General features: G+C 48.8%; 1 protein-coding gene and 1 pseudogene across 1 annotated transcript in view; one reads left to right on the top strand and one right to left on the bottom strand.

Annotated features, from left to right (window-relative positions):
- Positions 1-19455, bottom strand: part of LOC130263047 (Fc receptor-like A) — a 95773-nt gene that overhangs the window by 28691 nt on the left and 47627 nt on the right.
- LOC130263066 (olfactory receptor 14A16-like) lies at positions 12047-13284 on the top strand (annotated as a pseudogene).

Below are 19455 nucleotides of genomic sequence, written 5' to 3'. Positions count from 1 at the left end.
TGCTACAATGGTCCCAATGGCTACAATGGTCTCCAGTGAGACTCTAAAACTACGTGAACAGAGGTTGTAGTCAGGTGGGCATTGGTCTCTTTTCCCGGGCAACCACTGACAGAAGGAGAGGACACAGTCTTAAGATGAGCCAGGGGTAGTATAGGTTTAACATCAGGAAAAAATTCTTCACTGAAAGAGTGATTGGGCACTAGAATTTTCTGTCCAGGCAGGTGGTGGAGTCAGCACCCCTGGCAGCAATGAAAAGGAGACAGGATGTGGCACTCAAAGCCATCATTTAGTTGATGAGGTGATATTAGGTCAGAGGTTGGGCTTGATGATCTCAAAGGTCTTTTCCAACCTTGTTAATTCTGTGATTCATTGTTCCATGAGTTCCCACAGTGTCACAATTGGCCCCTCGGTGTTTCATGGAGCACCACAGAATCAGAATGATCCCCTTGGTTCCACAAGGCCTCACAGTGTAACAATGAATCTTTTGTTCCGTGAGGTTGCAGAGTTTGCTGTCCCTGGTTCCATGAGGTTCTCCTGCATCACAGTGGCCACTTGGTTCCATGAGGTTCCAAGGTGTCACAGTCGACTCCTCAGTTCTGTGAGGCCTCATTATTGCCAAATGTCCAAAGTATCAGAAAAGGACTGCCTAAAATTATTTTCGTGTTAAAGAAGGCATAATTTATTCAGGCTTGAGGTCCAGTGTGGGATAACTACTAACTTGACATGGACATGCAATTCTACAAGTGGATTGCTTATTTTCAGTCACTACATGTCTATTACAATTTGCCTATTTCCATAAAACCCACCCCAAGTTCCCAGTTTCCATCCTTGTTTTTTCTGTCACTGTACCCTTGAGTCATATGTCTTCTGATGTTATTCTCTCTTCCAAACGTCCCTGCTAGGAAACCAACCCCTGCATGCTTTGTTCCTGTGCTGAAAGTTCACAGGCAGAATTAAACCTGAATTTAAAACTGAATTAAAACTCTGGCTATCGAGCCCAAGCCTTGCTTGCCCAGGCAGAGGCAGGCAGCAGGCAGAGCTGTCAGCAAAGGAAGGGGCCCAGCGAGGTGGGGCAGCCGGGGGATGACGACAGCCTGCAGGGACAGAGGCGCAGGGCATGGACACCGTAGGACAGCCTGGGCTGCAGAGGGCACAGGGATGGGCAGCAGCTGAAAGGCCCTGCCAGAGCCAACTCCTGCAGTACTTGGGCCATGGCTGCTGGCCCTGGGCCTGAGGCCAGCAGGGGAGAAGTGAGCCTTGCTGTGCTGGGGCCTCATTGCCTCCTTGTCCCTGCTCAGCAGCCTGGCAGGGGCCGCCCCATGGTCCTGCCCTTGGCATTGCACATCCCTAGAGCCCAGTGCCCTGGGAAGAGCCCTGAGCAATGAGGGAGGGACAGGCTCTGCCTTGCCAGGGGCTGGGGCTCAGCCCTTGGCCCTTTGCATTCCTGAAACACATCCAGGTTTGCTCAGCATCAGGGACACCTTTCCTTTGTTTGTCCCCACCTGTCATCCCTGCCACTGGTGTTCTGCTCTAACTGGAATCTGAGTGTTCAAATTCAAAATGCAAGAAATTCTCAGAACATTGGGTGTGTAAGCCAAAGCTTAGAATTAAACACAGTTAAGTAGAGATAGGTTAAGCTTTTGAATTCAAGATACAGAAAAAAAAAAAAAAAAAAAAAAAAAAAAGGAGTTAGAAATGTAACAGGAAGTTTTAGAGCGCAAAAATGTCAGTTTGTGTGCTGTGATATAATGGAGTAAGAAAGTTCACAGTGTAATATGAGTCAATACGATGAAATATCTCAGTATTGAATTAGAAACACAAATATCTCTGTTGGCCGTGTTTAATTGGTTAATAAATCCTTAAAAGACCTTGTAACCATAAGTCTTGTGACTTTCTCAGTCTCTTCGCTCAGTGGAAACCATTAGAACTTCAGGAAACTTTGGACTTTGAATCTGAGTTATAATTCTTAAGAGGTTTCTTTTCCTGTTTTTTCTATCTGATATCATTGTCATAAATTTTGTGCTCTAATTCAACCCTTGGGAAACCTTATCCTTCATGTTTATCAGTGGACTCACTAAAAATAAGAGAAACTTTTGAATCTGACTTTGAATTCTTGAGAGGTTTTCTAAACCCTTTCTTAGGGACTGATGTCCAAGAACTCAGCCCCAGCCCCCAAAAGGGTCATTAAAGTCCTTGTGCGGTGTCTCTGCTGCTGAGCTGGGCTGGGCTCCTGGAACAGAGACAGCTCTGCAAGAGCAGTGCTGCACAGAGACAGCCAATATCTCCAAAATATCATTTGGAGCAGCTTGGCAGCATCAAATGCACCACAAGGCTCATTGGGATCAAGCAAGTCCTAACCATGGCTTTGCTTTGATCTCCCTCTGGCCCAGTGCAGTTCACCATGACGGTTTTCAGCTCCTGTTATGGAGTAATTATTCAAAGAGCTTTCAAGAAATACTCCTTCACATTTTAAAGGGTATATTTTATTATTCTTCTCTTCAGAGGAAAAGTGATCAGAGCATTCTGTGATTGATGTTCATCCAGAGTCTTTCCTCAGGAGGTCTGGCCTGCTCAGAGAAGCTGTGCCTTGAGGTCTGACCCAGTGTGGACAACCTTGCTCCACATTCCCCAGCCCCATCCTGTCTCTCCTCACTTACCTGGGACCTGCTTTGCTTGGGGAACTGGATTCACTCAGGAAAAGAGGGGTTTTCATGTGTTTTTCGAAGGAATCTAAAACTTCTAAGTTTCCCCATTGAAAACTGACACAATCCTCAGGTGTGCTCTTCCCCAAGGCAGAACCCTGCAAGGAGTGTATGAGACCTTTGCACTCCTTGGTTCCCTGAGGCCTTGCAGTGTCACAAAGGCCCTTGTGGTTCCATGGGGTTCTGTAGTGTTGCAATGGAGATTTGGGTCCATGGGGCCCCACAGTGTCACAATGCTCTTTTTTAGTTCCATGAGGCCTTTACCTGTCACAATGGACTTTTGATTCCATGACTTTCTGTGCTCAACAACAGTCTCCATATTTCCAAAGTGTCACAACAGACCCTTGGTTCCATGAGGTTCATTGGTGTCACCATGATCTCCTTGGTTCCGGGAGGCATCACAATGTCACAATTCACCCTTGGTTCCATGAGGTTCCTGCAGCAGGACTTCCCCTGTGGCCCAGCAGAGCTCATCTGTTCTGTCCATCAGCTGGGGCCATAACTCAGGGCATCTCCCCCTCTCAGCTGAGATAACCCAGGCCAGACATCTGTCCTGTCCTGAGTTCTCTCTGGTGCCAGGGAGGTGGAATTCCCAGCTGACCATGAACATCTTGCCTTGAGAGCAGATTGAAGGGAGATAAGCCTTGATTTTCTGAGTGACTCTCCACTTTACAAACTAGAAAAGCTGCACAAAACTTTAAAAAAAGAAGAAGTCTTCTGCTTAGTCCCTGCAAACAGGTAGGGCTTGTCCTGTGGTTACTTTTCTGGAAGCTGAGTGAAAGGGCTCCATATGTACTCCCTCATCCATTCGGTGGGAAGTTAAATTGACTCCTGATCTCTGCTATTTCTTCACTAGCTATAATGTAGGGAACCTTATTGTACACTGTGTTTGTATCTACCTGTATTTCTTTTGTTTATCCTGTGCAGTAAGTAGTCTGTTTAAAGTCTCTTCTCTTTAAATCTTGAGTCCATTCAGTAAATAATTAATTTTATAATACACCTAATATGCCATGGTAAAGAATTTGTGAGCAAGAGCAATTTAGGGTGCACATCACCCGAAACTGGTGCATACTGCCAGAAATCTGAGCATAAGGCAGGTCTCGTCTAAGCTTTCACTCCGTTCAAATCATTATTCATGTAAAAACAGAAAGAGAGAATATCTTTTCCCCATTTATTTTTTTTCTGTTTATAGATTGATATCAGCAATCTCCAGTTGATATTGATCTCAAGCACCTCCTAATCAGTCTGGACAAATATGAAAATCAAGACCCTTCTTGGCTGACAATCAATAACACTTTGTAGTACCCCGACTCCACTATTGCCCTCATCCAGCCCTGGGAATCAGAGCAACCTTGTGCAAATCTGAGCTTCCTCCACTCCAGACTGCGAAGTAAAAAGGGTTAAGAGTATAACTGAGGGATAGAAGCTACACATATATTGATTATGAGAGGAATGTTACATTTGTCTTTACAAATAAATTGTAAATCTGTTGGTAGATAAAGTTAGCACCTAGAGATAAAAGAAACAATGGGAGGGATTACACTGGTGAATGGAAAAAGAGATTTGCCTTTACAAACAAACTGTAGGTTTGCTGGTAAATGAAATTGGGTAACAGAAGATGAAAGAAGCAACAGGGGTGGAAAGCTTGTCATCCCCTCCTATTTGTTATGGTCACTAACACATTGGGGACTAGATGCTTTGTACAATTAAAGGACAGAATTATGGCCAGAAATTTACAGGGGACAGTCATTTAAGTGACCTGACAATGTAGTCATTGCCTCCAAACTAAGCTCAAAAATATAGCCAAGCCAAAGCTAGGGCAAATTGGAAAATGCTATGGGCCTGGACAATAGTGGCAAATTTATTTCTCAAAATTTCCAAGAAAAAGCGGGGGGGTACAGATATCTGCTAGTACTGCCAGATACCTTTTCAGAGTGGCCAGAAGCTTTCCCTACCAGAACTGCCAAAGCACAAGAGGTAACAAAGAGGTTTTAAAGATGGCCCATTAGCAGATAATATGTGCCACGGAGATAAGGGTCACTACCCCACCTGGCTTCAACAGATGGTGATAGAATACACATTTCTGGCCACATCAACCAAACACACACATGCTTAACTGACTACCTTGAATTTGGGCTTAAAATAGAGGGGTGTGAAGCTGAGGCTTTTAAAGTTGATTACAATATAACTTAAGTTTGTGTTAAATATCAGAATGATGCAACCTTACCAACACAGACACTAAAAATCCAGATCACTCGAGCCCTAACCATGCCACTTAAGCCTGAACCAAAGATTTATGAAATTGGACCATATGTGATAAGAAATGTGGGCCAACAGTATTGCTGTTTAACCCAGAATAGTCTCTCAAGCGTGTTGAGCTGCTAATGCAGATCATGATTTCAAAAATTCAGCCAGCCTGCTCCCCATTACTTAAAACATTGTTTGAAGGTTGGGCAACATGGTTGAGGAAGCAGGCTCACTTTAAAGACAGGACATGAAGGGATGTGACTGGAATAATAGGTATGTGATTAGGAGTCTTAAATGGAATTGATTCAGAAATATTAATGAGCAAACTGGCCACTGCAACTAGAGATTTGGCAAAAATAAGGCAGCCCCTACAATCATCTTTGTTAGCATTAGGAACCAATCAGTGGCAGGTTTCAATGGTATTGGCAAATTCGAGAGAAGCTGAAGATTAAGACCACAAACTAATAACGAAAACACTTGGTGTAGCCCAGGATAATGTGCCTTTAGCTCTTAGTTGTATACAGGCATAGTTGTGGATGCAGTCAATGGTCACTTCAGTCATAAGAGAGTGAAGTGAAGGCATTTTTCCAATCAAAATATGAAAAGCCATATGGGATAAGACCACGAATTTGGAAAGGAAACTGCAGTCCTGGTGGACTACGGTAAACTTCACTTATGACCCCATCACTAATGTGGTCACTGCCTTTGTACTCACTATACGTAATGTACTCACTATACGTAATTGTAGAGAGATAGGGATATTGCGAACGGAAGATTCTCGGGATGTACGGGCAGTCAGGGACCCCCTTCACCTCCACCTTGTGGTCTGACCTCAGCTCTGTACCTGGCCACCCCTTGCCGGATGTGAGCTAGAGGAAATGACCCAAGGACCCCTGTCCTTAAAACCCCCTGTAACCCCTCAATAAACGCCATTTGCTGTCCACCACATTGGTGTCCTGGAGCTGATGGACCGAGTGACCCAGGGATAGGGCCACCATGCTGGACTTGAACCAGGCTACCAGACAACACGTAATCCACATTATTATTGCTTTAGGATTAAATCATGAAGAGACAGTACTCTACCCCTCTGACCAGAGCATGGGCTCAGATGGTAGACAAGAAATGGAAGACTGTAAACGCAGAATCATGTGTCACCCGAGAACAACACGGATTCCTTTGTGAAAGCAATACCATTGATGCCCAAGACATATGTCTAGATACTGAACAAGGTGTATGTCACTCTGAGATCCACCCAGACATCATTCAAAAGACTGTGCTTGTATATACTGGCCAAGGCTGCATGTGTTTAAGAACTACCTGTGCTTCAATAAGAGTAGACAATGAGAACAAATATTCACCTGTTAAAAATCACTCCAATTTTTGTATCTGCAATTCTGTTAATATCGTTGGATGTGATTTTAAATATTCAATACCAGTTGTATCTCACCAGTTAATAAATGCCAACTATACTACGTACCACTATCTGTCACCCACACCTGTTGGCATGAACCTTACACTGGTAGAATAGTTAATAAATCATCCAAATCTAGATGAAATCTTAAAGGAAATCAAGGAGAATAGAGAAAAGGTTTTAATAACAATCTATCATGATGCAAAAGAAATCAGCAAAGTTTTTCAAAGAATAAAACAAGAGGAAAGCCATCACTAGTGGGATGCACTCTTTGGATGGTCACCGAAGGCAACTGGTAGACTTAATGCCCTAGCTCTCCCAGTCATTGTTTTGCTTATTTTAGTCAGCATAAGTTTGGTTTTATCTATTGTAGTACTCCTTTGGAATTGGAGGATGCTGCAGTGAGTAGCAGCCCTGACCTCATTATCAAGAGCATATGGTACAGTCCTGAGGAACACTTACCGTATGACTTGGTTAGAGGAGGAAGAATCTGTGTATTAGTAAAAGGATTTATTAACTCTATAAAAAGAGGGGGGAAATGAAGCAAAACTCAAAGGTATAAGAGCTTACCTAAGGGATAGAAGCCATACATATAATAATTATCATAGAAGCAATATAGAAAGAGGCTGAGCAAGTAGAGCTAAAACAATAAATCACTTGCTTGGTTTTGTTGTGTCAAAATGGGAGGTTGGAATATTGTTAAAGTGAAGAAATCATAAATGCACCTGGGCCCTGAAATAAGCCAAAACCAGGTTGGGAGCTTCAGCTATGGCCAAGGGTCATAAGGACCTAGCAACTAGACAAAGATGAAACGTTGTAGGCAAGGAAGGCTCCCTGACTTCATCTTAGAAGACCCATTTGAGGGAAGGAAGTGCACAAGTGTAAAAGGACTTTGAGCTAATTTTAATACAAAGCAGGGCTAGGTGGGGTTAGGTGATGCATATCTAGAGGTGTATTGGGTAATTATATAAATATGTAAGACTTTTGTGGATAAGAAAGGGCAAGACTCCTGTGTACTTTGCACATCTCTGTGGGAGATTTCTCCTGGGTGTGCCCGGTGTTGTAATAAACATACCAATTTCTAACTTAAACTAGTTATCCAGTCTTTGCTTCTGCATCAGAACCAAGGAGACCATTGTTACACACTGTGAGACCAAAGGGCCACTGTGGAACTGCAGGGCCTCGTAGAACCAATGAGACCATTGTGATATTGCAGGGCCTCATGGAACCAAGGGACCACTGTGACATTCTGGGGACTTGTAGAGCCAAGGGCCACTGTGACACTGTGTGGTACCATGGAACCAAGGAGAGCATTGTGACACTACAGGGCTCCATGGAACTAAGAACTCATGTAACAGAGAAAGACCCAATGAAATCAAGGCACCATTCTGTACTTCAGGACTTCATGGAACCAAGGTGCCATTGTGATCCTGAGGAACCAAAAGAGACTATTGCGACACTGTGGGGCCTCATGGAACCCTGGAGACCATTCTGACACTTTGAGACCTTGTAGCAGGAACAAGGTCTCCAGAGTCTTGTGGAGCCAACAAGCCCATTTGTCTAAATTTGTCTAATTTGTTCCTCTATGGAAATCCCTTGGACATGGTGGACACATCAGATACTGCTTTGACACAGCACAGAGCTGAGGGAAGAGCTGTGATGGTTATTAAATTGTATCATGTTCAACTTTTGTTTGTTGGCAGAGAAGAGAAACCTTCCTGTGCCTCTGAGTCTCACCAGTTCCTGACCCCAAAGGACACAAACCTCATGAGTTGTGGCTCCCAGTGCAGGGGTGGCACTTGCACCTCCCTCCATCCCCACAGCAGAGCTCCCTTGTCCCAGAAAGTGCCTGGCAATGTAGGGATGAAGGAAACAGGACAGGCTGTGGGGATCAGGGGCAGGGCACAGCCAGGGATTTGGGGTGGTTGTGAGCCCAGGGCAGGAGCTGGCCCTTGGCCTTGGTGAACCTCATCCAATTGTCCTGGGCCCACGGCTCCAGCCTGTGCAGATCCCTCTGCAGAGCTTCCTGCCCTGCAGCACAGCCACACTCCCAGCCAGCCTGGGCTCACCTGGCAACTGACTGAGGGTGCCCTCGATGGCCTCGTCCAGATCAGCAATGAAATATGTTTTAAATGGAGTCAAAGCTTATACAAGTCTTGCCTTATGTTCAGGTTTCTGGCAGTACCTCTGTTTCAGGCGACCAGCACCCCAAATTGCTCTTGCACACAACTTCTCTAGATTGGCTGATTAGATCTATTGTAAAATCAATTATTTACTTAATGGACTCAAGATTAACAAACAGGAGACTTTAAACGGATTACTTACTGCACAGGATAAACAAAAGAAGTATAGGTAGATACAAACACAGTGCACAATAAAGTTACCTATATTACAGATAGTGAAGAAATAGCAGAGATCAGGAGTCAATGTAATTTACCAACAAATTGATGAGAGATTACACATAAAATCTTTTCACTCAGCTTCCAGAAAAGGAACCATAAAGATGCATCCAGACTTGGGGGACAAGCCCTAGGCATTTCCAGGGACTATGCAGTAGACTTCTCCTTTGAGAAATTCTGTGTAGCTTTTCTAGTTTGTAAAGTGGAGAGTCACTCAGAAAATCAAGGCTTATCTCCCTTCAATCTGCTCCCAAGGCAAGATGTTCATGGTCAGCTGGGAATTCCACCTCCCTGGCCCCAGAGAGAACTCAGGACAGGACAGATGTCCAGCCTGGGTTATCTCAGCAATTGCTGAGAGGGGGAAGATGCCCTGAGTTATGGCCCCAGCTGATGGACAGAACAGATGAGCTCTGCTGGGCCACAGGGGAAGTCCTGCTGCAGGAACCTCATGGAACCAAGGGTCCATTTGTGACAATTTGCAACAACAGAGACCATTGTTGACTACTGAACCTCATGGAACCAAAAGTCCATTGTGACAGATAAAGGCCTCATGGAACCAAAAAGAGCATTGTGACATGGTGGGGCCCAATGGAACCAAATCTCCACTGTGACAGTACAGAACCTCATGGAACCAAGGGGCCTTGGTGACACTGCAAGGCCCCAGAGAACCAAGGAGTCCAAAGGTCTCAAACATTCCTTGCATGGCTCTGCCTTGGGAAAGGGGAACCTCATTGGTGCCACCTTGGGCTTGGCCTGTACCTGAGGAGTGTGTCTGTTTTCAATGGGGAAAGAGGAGTTTTAGATTGCTTTCAAAAAAAAAAAAAAAAAAAAAAAAAAAAGAAAACCCCTGTTTACCTGAATGCAGACAGATCTCTAAGCAAATCAATCCCCACATGAGTGATGACAGAAAGGATGGGGCTGGGGAATGTGGAGAAAGGTTGTCCACACTGGATCAGATCTCATGGCACAGCTTCTCTGAGAACGCCAGATTTTTCGAGAAGAGACCCTGGATCAATATCAAGCACAGAATACTGGAATAGTTTCCTACTTTAAAGAGAACATTAATAAAATTCACCCTTGAAAATAGGAATGTATATTTCTTAGAAGTTCTTTGCATTATTTTTCCATAACTGAAGGTGAAGATCTTCCTGATGAACTGCACCAGACCAGAGGGAAATCAAGGCAGATCCATGGTTTGTCAGGACTTGCTTGATCCCACTGAGCCCCATGGTGCATTTGGTGCTGAGGCCTTGAACCTCAGGACCTGAGAGGAGATTGCACAAACCTTTCCAGGAGTCCAAGTCAGAAGAAAACCCAAAGTGTCTCAAAGCATTAATGGGTCCCACTGAGATCCATCTCCAACACAGGCTCCTTATGGACTCCTAGGAGGAGAGAATTGGAGAACATGACTGCTCAAAAATGTCTCAGAGACTCAGAGAGGAAAGGAAAATCCAAAGTACCTTTGAAACCTTGAGTATCTCTAAGTATTAATGAGCTCCACTGTATGTCAATACAAAATACTCAAGGGACTATTTAAAGTAGATAATAGTGGCCATGATTGCACAAACTACTAAAAGAGTTGGTGTCAAATGGGATAATTCAAGTACCTTAAAAAGCTGAAGTACCTTGAAGCATTAATGAGCCCCACTGAGTTTTGTTACTGACAAAGCCTCTCAAGGGACTAATAAAAGCAGATAATTGGAGGCCATGATTGCATGAAGATCTTAGATACTCCAAGGCAAAAGCAAAACCCAAAGTCCTCTGAAAAACCTGCAGTCCCTGGGAGCATGAAGGAGCCCCCAGGGCCATTCCTGACCAAGGCTCCCCAGGGACTGGTCCCAGCAGATCCCTGAGGCCACTGGGATGTGGGGAGATGCTGAGGGCAGGACAAGGGGTGACAGTGCCCAGCCTTGCTGGGGCTGTGCCAGTGGCTCAGGACAAGATGTCTCCTCACAGCCCTTGGTGGCACAGACCCTGCTGTGCCCCAGGGCACCAAGGCTTGGCTTCTCTTTGTCCCCACCTGTCATCTCTGCCTCCAATTTCCTGCTCTAACTGGAACCTGGGGACACTTTCTTAGTTTTGTCCCTCAGTGGGACCCATTAAAACTTCAAGAAACTTTGGAGTTCGATTCTGCCTTGGAGTTCTTGAGAGGTTTCTTCAGCTCCCTTTCAGGGACTGATGTTCAGGATTTTAGAACAACCCCCGAGAGGGTCATTAAAGAACCTTGTTCTGTGTTGTGCTGCTGAGCTCAGCTGGGCTCCTGGCACAAAGGGAGCCCCTGGCAGCCGAGAAGAGCTTCAAAAATACATTTCTCTTGATGAGCAGCTCTTCTCCCAGCCCAGCAGGGTTGGGACACTGCCTGCAGCCACCCCGGGCCCAGCACAGAGGCACAGAGAGCTTCAATCAGTCAGGGCTGGGAAGATGCTCAGAAGTGACTGGGGCAGAATCACTCCCAGCCCTTGACACAGGAAGCCTCTGGCTGCAGGACAAGGCAGCTGCAGCTCCTGGAGTGATCTCCTAAAGCTGGAACATCCCAATGCCTACAGACTCTGTGAGTACATTCTCTGATTCTCTCTTGTGTAGAGCAGCCAGGGGTGCCCAGGGCTGTCCTGCAGAGCAGGGTCCTGCAGCCCAGGGTGCTGTGCTGGGGCAGGGACTCTGCTGCCTGCCAGGGACAGCTCTCAGCCAGCCCTGGGAGCTGCTCACAGCACAGGGGGACAATGTCTGGGTGGAAGGAGATAGCTGGTAAGGCTTGGAAGTGCTCTCCTTGTGTGGTGTGGATGTTGCATTATACAGGACTGCTCCCATCATGACATTTAATACCAGAACATTTCCAAGGAGATTATACAGGGAGTACAGTAAGGTAGGAGCTGCATAGAAGGGAAAAATCCTGTTTTTTTCATCTGTTGCTCTCAGCTGCCTGGATGAGAAATTGCACATTGATATTCATCTCTCAGTTAATGTTGAGGAAAATAAAAAATTTTTCTCTCAGATCTCAATAAATCCGGCAGTGACAGAACAGCACAGGGCCCCTTATGGAAGCTTCAGTGTCTCTTTTCCAGCCTCATCAGGGTTGCTGAGAACCTTCAGAATTAGAGCTGCCCTGGGCAGTGCCCTGTGCTGGGAGGGGTCTGCAGGGCAGAGCTGAGCCACCAGGGCTGGGCTGGGCTCTGGCAGCACTGGCAGAGCCCAGCCCTGGGCACAGGGAAGCAGCTGCTGGCAGGGACAGCTCCAGGCAGCAGAGCCCTGGGCAGGCAGTGGGGGGGAAAGTGCTATCAAGCTGGGCTGGGATATTTAAAGTCCTCTCCAAACCAAATTATTCCATGATCACTTTTCTTACAGGTCCCCATGCCAAGACACTGCAAATGTCCAACAGCAGCTCCATCAGCCACTTCCTCCTGCTGGCACTGGCAGACACGCGGCAGCTGCAGCTCCTGCACTTCTGCCTCTTCCTGGGCATCTCCCTGGCTGCCCTCCTGGGCAACGGCCTCATCATCAGCGCCGTAGCCTGCGGCCACCACCTGCACACCCCCATGTTCTTCTTCCTGCTCAACCTGGCCCGCACTGACCTGGGCTGCATCTGCACCACTGTGCCCAAAGCCATGCACAATTCTCTCTGGGACACCAGGAACATCTCCTATGCAGGATGTGCTGCACAGGTCTTTCTGATTCTCTTCTTCCTTGGATCTGAGTATTTCCTCCTGACCATCATGTGCTACGACCGCTACGTGTCCATCTGCAAACCCCTGCACTACGGGACCCTCCTGGGCAGCAGAGCTTGTGCCCACATGGCAGCAGCTGCCTGGGCCAGTGGCTTTCTCTATTCACTGCTGCACACAGCCAATACATTTTCCCTGCCTCTGTGCTATGGCAATGCCCTGGGCCAGTTCTTCTGTGAAATCCCACACATCCTCAAGCTCTCCTGCTCCAAATCCTATCTCAGGGAACTTGGTCTCCTTGCTGTTAGTGTCTGTTTAGCACTTGGCTGTTTTGTGTTCATTATTTTCTCCTATGTGCAGATCTTCAGGGCTGTGCTGAGGATCCCCTCTGAGCAGGGACGGCACAAAGCCTTTTCCACCTGCCTCCCTCACCTGGTTGTGCTCTCCCTGTTCCTCAGCACAGCATTCTTTGCCAACCTGAAGCCCCCCCTCCATTTCCTCCCCATCCCTGGATCTGTCCCTGTCAGTTCTGTACTCGGTGGTGCCTCCAGCCCTGAACCCCCTCATCTACAGCCTGAGGAACCAGGAGCTGAAAGCTGCAGTGTGGACACTGATGACTGGATGTTTTCAGGAACATTAAACTGCTGGCTAATTTCTGCAAATCTCTTGCAATATAAATAATGTTTGATGGTTCCATTGGTTTAGTTGAGGGTTTGTTCCTTCACTTGTTTTAGTTTTTTAATATTAGGCACAAAGACATGTCATTATTTTTGCCCTTTCACATTTTTTTCTCTCCACATTCCCTGCGGCCACAGACTGTGTCAATAAGGGGTTGCTCTCTTGCTGGCATTATACAAAATAAACGATATCCCAGAAAAATTTTCTCCAGAGATGCCCCTTTTGTTCCCTTCTCTGGAGCTGCAGCAGCAATGTCTGTGTGCAGAGCTGGGGCAGATCAGTGCTGGCACAGCAGCTGTGCCCAGCAGCAGCAGCACTTGGTGTTGCCAGAGCTGCTCCCGTGCCACTGCCCCGCTGCCCTCCTGCCCCTCGTGTTGCTGCAGGGCCTGAGTGCTCTCGGGGCCGGGCACAGCCCTGGGGGTGGCAGTGCCGGGGCTGCAGCAGGGACAGGCCATGGGCACTGCTGGGGCAGCGCTGACGCCTCAGGGCAGGGCCTGGGGGCTCCAGGCTCCTTGGCCAGGCTCTCTCCACAACACTTGGCCAGGCCAATGCTGAGCAGAGAAAACCCCCGTGAGCAGCCCCAGGCTGGCCGTGGGCAGGCTGGGGGCAAACAGCATGGCTGGTGCTCTGCAAGGTCCCTGCAAGGGGGAGACCCTGGCAAGGAGCAGCAGAGCAGGGGCTGATCCATCCCCACTGCGCTGGACACCCCAGGGCAGCGTCCCAGAGCGTCCTCATGCACCTGCCAACAACATCCCCCTCTGCAGCCCTGGCCTCTCCCCCAGCTCACACAGGTGCCCCATCCTTGCAGGCACAGACACGGCAGCACTGGCTCAGGAGCCCCTGTTTGCACTGCACAGAGCAGGCGTCAGCACCCCATGGTGCTGCTGTGGGGAGGTGGAGCTGAGTGAGCACAAATGCCATCAGCCCCTGGGGCCAGCAAGGGCTGGGGGACACAAGGGAAACCACTCAGGTTTGTCATGGCCTCTGCAGTCAGCCAGAAAGTTTGTTCCTATCCCTGGATCTGGCACAGTCAGTTCTGTATCCTGTGGTGCCTGCAGCCCTGAACCCCCTCATCTACAGGCTGAGGAACCAGGAGCTCAAGGCTGCCATGTGCAGACTGAGCACTGGATCTCCCTGGGCAGCCCATTCCAATTCCCAATCATCCTTTTTGTGAAGAATATTTCCTCATGTCCAGCCTAAACCTTCCCTGGTGCTGCTTTTTGACTGGGTCCCCTTGTCTTGTCACTGTTCCCTGGGCATAGAGCCTGACCCCACCTGGCTGCACCCTCTTGTCAGGGAGTTGTAGAGCGTGATGAGGTCTCCTCTGAGCATCCTCTTCTCCAGTATAAACATCCCCAGCTTCCTCATCTTCTCCTCACAGGACTTGTGTTCCAGATCCCTCATCAGCCTTGTTGCCCTTCTCTGGACACGCTCCAGCCCCTCCATGTCCTTCCTAAAGTGGGGGCCCAGAACTGGACACAGCACCCAAGGTGTTGCCCAACCAGCGCCGAGCACAGGGCAATAATCACTTCCCTGGTCCTGCTGGTCACACCATTCCTGATCCAGGCCAGGTGCCATTGGCCTTCCTGTCCACCTGGGCACACTGCTGGCTCATGTCCAGCCTGCTGTCCATCAGTGCTCCCAGGTCTTTTCTGCCTGGCTGCTGTCCAGCCACTCTGTCCCCAGCCTGGAGCACTGCAGGGGTTGTTGTGGCCAAAGTGCAGGACCCAGCATTTGTTATAACCTTGTTGGATTTGAGCCCTGGATCCAGCCTGTCCAGGTCCCTCTGCAGTGTCCTCCTACCCTGCAGCAGATGAAATCTCCCAGCCACCTTGGTGTGTCCATGGTTCTATGAGGCTGTAGAGTGTCAAAATGATCCCCATGATTCCATGAGGCCTCCCAGTGTCACAATGTCCATTTGGTTCCATGGTACTTCTTGGTGTCACAACGTCCCTTGGATCCTTGGGCCCCACAGTGTCACAAGAGTCCCTTGGCTCCCCAAGGCCCTGCAGTGTCACAGTGGATCCTTGGTTCCATGAGGTCTCTGAGTGCCACCATGAATTCCTTGGTGCTGCAGTGTCACAATGGAGCCCTGGTTACACAAGATCCTGCAGTGTCACAAGGGACCCTTGGTTCCATGGGGCACCACAGTGTCACAATTGTTCCCTTAGTTCCAAGAGTCCTTGCAGTGGAACAATGGCCCCTTGATTCCATTGGGCCCCAGGCTCTCACAAGGCTCTCCTTGGTTCTGCAGTGCCACAATGGCCCCTTGGTTCCACAAGGCCCTGCAGTGGCCTCTGTGGTTCCAAAAGGACCCAGAGTGTCACCATGGACTCCTTGCTTCCATGTGTCCCCACAGTGTCACAGTGGCCCCTTGGCTCTGTGGTGCCATGTCGTGCACAGTGTCACTCTGGTCCTCTCAGTTCCACGAGGCCCTGCAGTGTCACAATGGCCCCTTGCTTCCCCAGGGCCCTGCAGTGTCACAATCATCACAGAATCACCCAGGCTGGAAAAGACCTTTGAGAGCATCAAGTCCAACCTGTGACCCAACACCACCTTGTCAGCCAGACCATGGCACTCAGTGCCACATCCACTCTTTCCTGAAACACTTCCAGGGATGGTGACTCACCCACCTCCCTGGGCAGCCCATTCCAATGCCCAATCACCCTTTCTGTGGAGAATATTTCCTAATGTCTGTCCTTAATGTCCCCTGATGCATTCCCTTGGAAAAGAGCCCGACACCCCCTGGCTGCACCCTCTTGTCAGGGATTTGTAGAGAGTGATGAGGTCCCCCCTGAGCCTCCTCTTCTCCAGGATAAACATTCCCAGTTCCATCAGCCGCTCCTCACAGGACTTGTGTTCCAGATCCCTCACCAGCCTTGTTGCCCTTCTCTGGACAGGCTCCAGCCCCTCCATGTCCTTCCTAAATTGGGGACAAGAATTGGACGCAGCACTCGAGGTGCTTCCCAACCAGTGCTGAGCACAGGGGAAGAATCACTGCCCTGGTCCTGCTGGTCACACTATTCCTGATCTATAGGAGTTCCAGGGGTTGGATAACGGAAATGGTGGGGAGGGCGTGAGGATAAAATCTGGTCAATTGTCAGCAATGAAGGGTCTTGATTTTCATATCATTTCAGACTGCATTAGAAACTGCTTGCGGTCAATATCAATTGTACATTGCTGATTTCCATCTAGAAACAGAAAAAGACAACAAGATAAAACTGTCCTCTCTGTTTTGTTTTCAATATGGCATATTCACTTTGCATACACTTCTGAAATCTGTCCAATTTTCCACAGAAGAATAGAAAACTGAAATTATTCCTAGGGACATAACTTGATTGGGTGTTTTGAGCAAATGTTTACAAGTCTTTGTCACTGAATTCCTACACTAAAGAGCTCAAGAAAGAAGAGGCCTCTGGAGTAGTAAAATTCATCAGCAACCTCCCGGTGGCTGAGGATCCATCCTCATCTGAGCAGGAATGAACAGAAATGGGCACAGCTTTGTGGCTGCCCCAGCTCTGGGATGGGCCCTGGGCCTGGAGCAGGAGCAGCTCTGGAGGGCCCCAAGGCTGGGGCTGTTGTGCTGGCCTGGGCAGATGGGATGGCAGCAGGGGCTGCAGAGCTCTCAGGAGCTCAGGGAGAGGGGAGCAGGGCACACAGGGAGCCTCCTTTTGCCTTGGCCAAGCACCTTCCCAATGACCACCCCTAAGGGCTACACAAACTGACCACACTCCACTGACCACACCCACTCAGTGCACCCACTGACCACACCCACTGAGAAGACACCAATGCCCACACCCCACTGACCACACTCAGTGCACTCACTGACCACCCCTACTGACCACAACCAACTGACCACACCCCACTGTGAAGACATCAATGCCCAAACCCCACAGACTACGCCCAGTGGACACCCAATTGACCACACTGCCACTGACCAAAACCACTGACCACCTCCTACTGACCACCCCCACTGACCATGCCACTGACTACCCCATATGGCCACACCCACTGATCACACCTCACTGAGCTCCCATACTGACCACAACCACTGACCACACCCAGTAAACACACTCACAGATCACCTCTGCCTACTACACCTCAATGACTGCAGCCCACTGACCACACCCACTGACCACAACAACTGACTGCACCCACTGACCACACCCTTTGCCAAGACACCAATGCCCACACCCAGATCACATCCCACTGAGTTCTCCCACTGACCACACCCAATGACCACCCTCACTGACTGTACCCACTGGCCACACTCACTGGCCACACCCACTGACTGTGGGCACTGGCCACACACTACTCACTGCCCAAATGGCCATACCTCCACTGAGCACATCTCACTGAGCACACCCATGGACCACACCCCAACGACCCCCAAACTGACCATACCCCAACTGGACCCCCCCACTGACCATAATCACTGAGCACACCCATATCCAAGAAACCAGTACCTACACCCCACTGACCACACCCACTGTCCACACTCCACTGGCAAACCAACTGACCATACCTCCACTGATTACTGCCACTGGCCACACCAACAACCACATCCCCTGACCACCCAACTGAGCACCCCCACCTGTAGCAACACTGAACAAGTTTGGGCCACAGTGACATGTCTGAACAAGTCCAGGCCGTGGTCTGTATCATATGCACCAGCCAAACTATATTTAGCTGTTTTTCTCCATATTTTGCTGCCTAGCTGTTTTTCTGCTTATTTTGCTGTTTCTTCATACACTTAGCTGTTTGGGTTTTTTTGTATATTTCTTAATTTAGACCAATGTTAATAACAGGTGCACGGGATGATCTAAGTTTAGCTGTTTTTCTGAACTTGTTGAGACCCTTCAAGGCCACTGAAACATAAATTGTGCTAAATCAGGAGAGAAGGAGCTGAAAAACAGAATACAGAGATTAGAAAACCCAAGATAAAGGTGGGTGATGTGGTTCTGGACAGCGACCAACCATTGTACCTGAAGGGCTCGTGCCTCTGTGCTCATGAAGCATAGAGGCACCAATCAAGAAATGAGTGATCGTGTGGACAATAGTCTTAGAATGTATAATTAGGGCTAAAAAGTAAACAATAAATTGGCTTCTGCATAATCATATTAATTTGCTGTCCAGAAGTCCTGTTTCTCCTGCACCCACCCGACTACCAAACTGACCACATTCACTGACCACAACCACTGACCATACCCACTGACCACTCTCCAATGGCAACCTATCTGACCAAATCCTCTGGCTAGAACAGCTTACCCCACCCCCTCTGACCACCTGCACTTGCCACCCCCAGTGACAATCCAACTGACCACACGAGCAAGGACCACAGTCACTGACCACAGCCCACTTCCAACACTGCACTGACCACCCCAAATGGCCACACCCACTGACCAGAACACACTGACAACCCCATTGACCATACCCACTGACCACAGCTAGTGACCACACCCACTGACCACACTCACAAACCACCTCTGCTAACCACACCCCAATAACCACAGCCCACTGAGCACACCCACTGCCTACACACCACTATCCACACCCTTTCCCCAAAACCAGTGACCACACCCCACTGACCACACCCACTGACTGCACCCACCCTTCACCCCCACTGACCACAACCAGTGACCATACCCACTGCAGAGACACCAATGCCTACACCCCACTGACCACATCCACTGAATAGCAACTGACCACACCGCCACTGACCACCTCCTATTGACCAAACCCACTGACCACCCCCACTGATCCCAACTATTAACCACACCCAGTGAACACACCCATTGCCAAGACACCAATGCCCACACCCCACTGACCACACCCACAGCCCACTCCTACTGACCACAATCCACTGACCACCCAACTAACCACACCATGACTGACCACACGTCACTGAGCACACCCAATGACCACACCAACTTACCACACCCTCACTGACCACACCCAGTGACCACATCCACTGACCACCCCAATGACCATGCCCACTGACAACACACCACTGACCACCCCCAGTAACCTCAAAAACTGTCCACATCCACTGACCACCTCAATGACCACACACACTGACTGCATCCACTGACCACCCTCATTGACCACACCCACTTCCAGGCCACCAATGGCCACACCCCACTGCCCACTCCTGCTGATGGTACCCACTGACCAAACACAATGACCACCCCACTGACCCAACCATATGGTCCTGAGAAATGACCACGCCCATTGACCACAACCACTGACCACACCTTTGTCACACACACCACTGTCCATCCCCCACTGACCACCCTCACTGACCACACCCTCTGACCACTCTACCACTGACCACAACCACTGACTACCCCGCAGAGCAC

This window comes from Oenanthe melanoleuca, chromosome 25 (genome assembly GCF_029582105.1).
Source record: "Oenanthe melanoleuca isolate GR-GAL-2019-014 chromosome 25, OMel1.0, whole genome shotgun sequence".
NCBI lineage: Eukaryota > Metazoa > Chordata > Aves > Passeriformes > Muscicapidae > Oenanthe > Oenanthe melanoleuca.
This window is presented reverse-complemented; position numbering and strand designations above follow the sequence as displayed.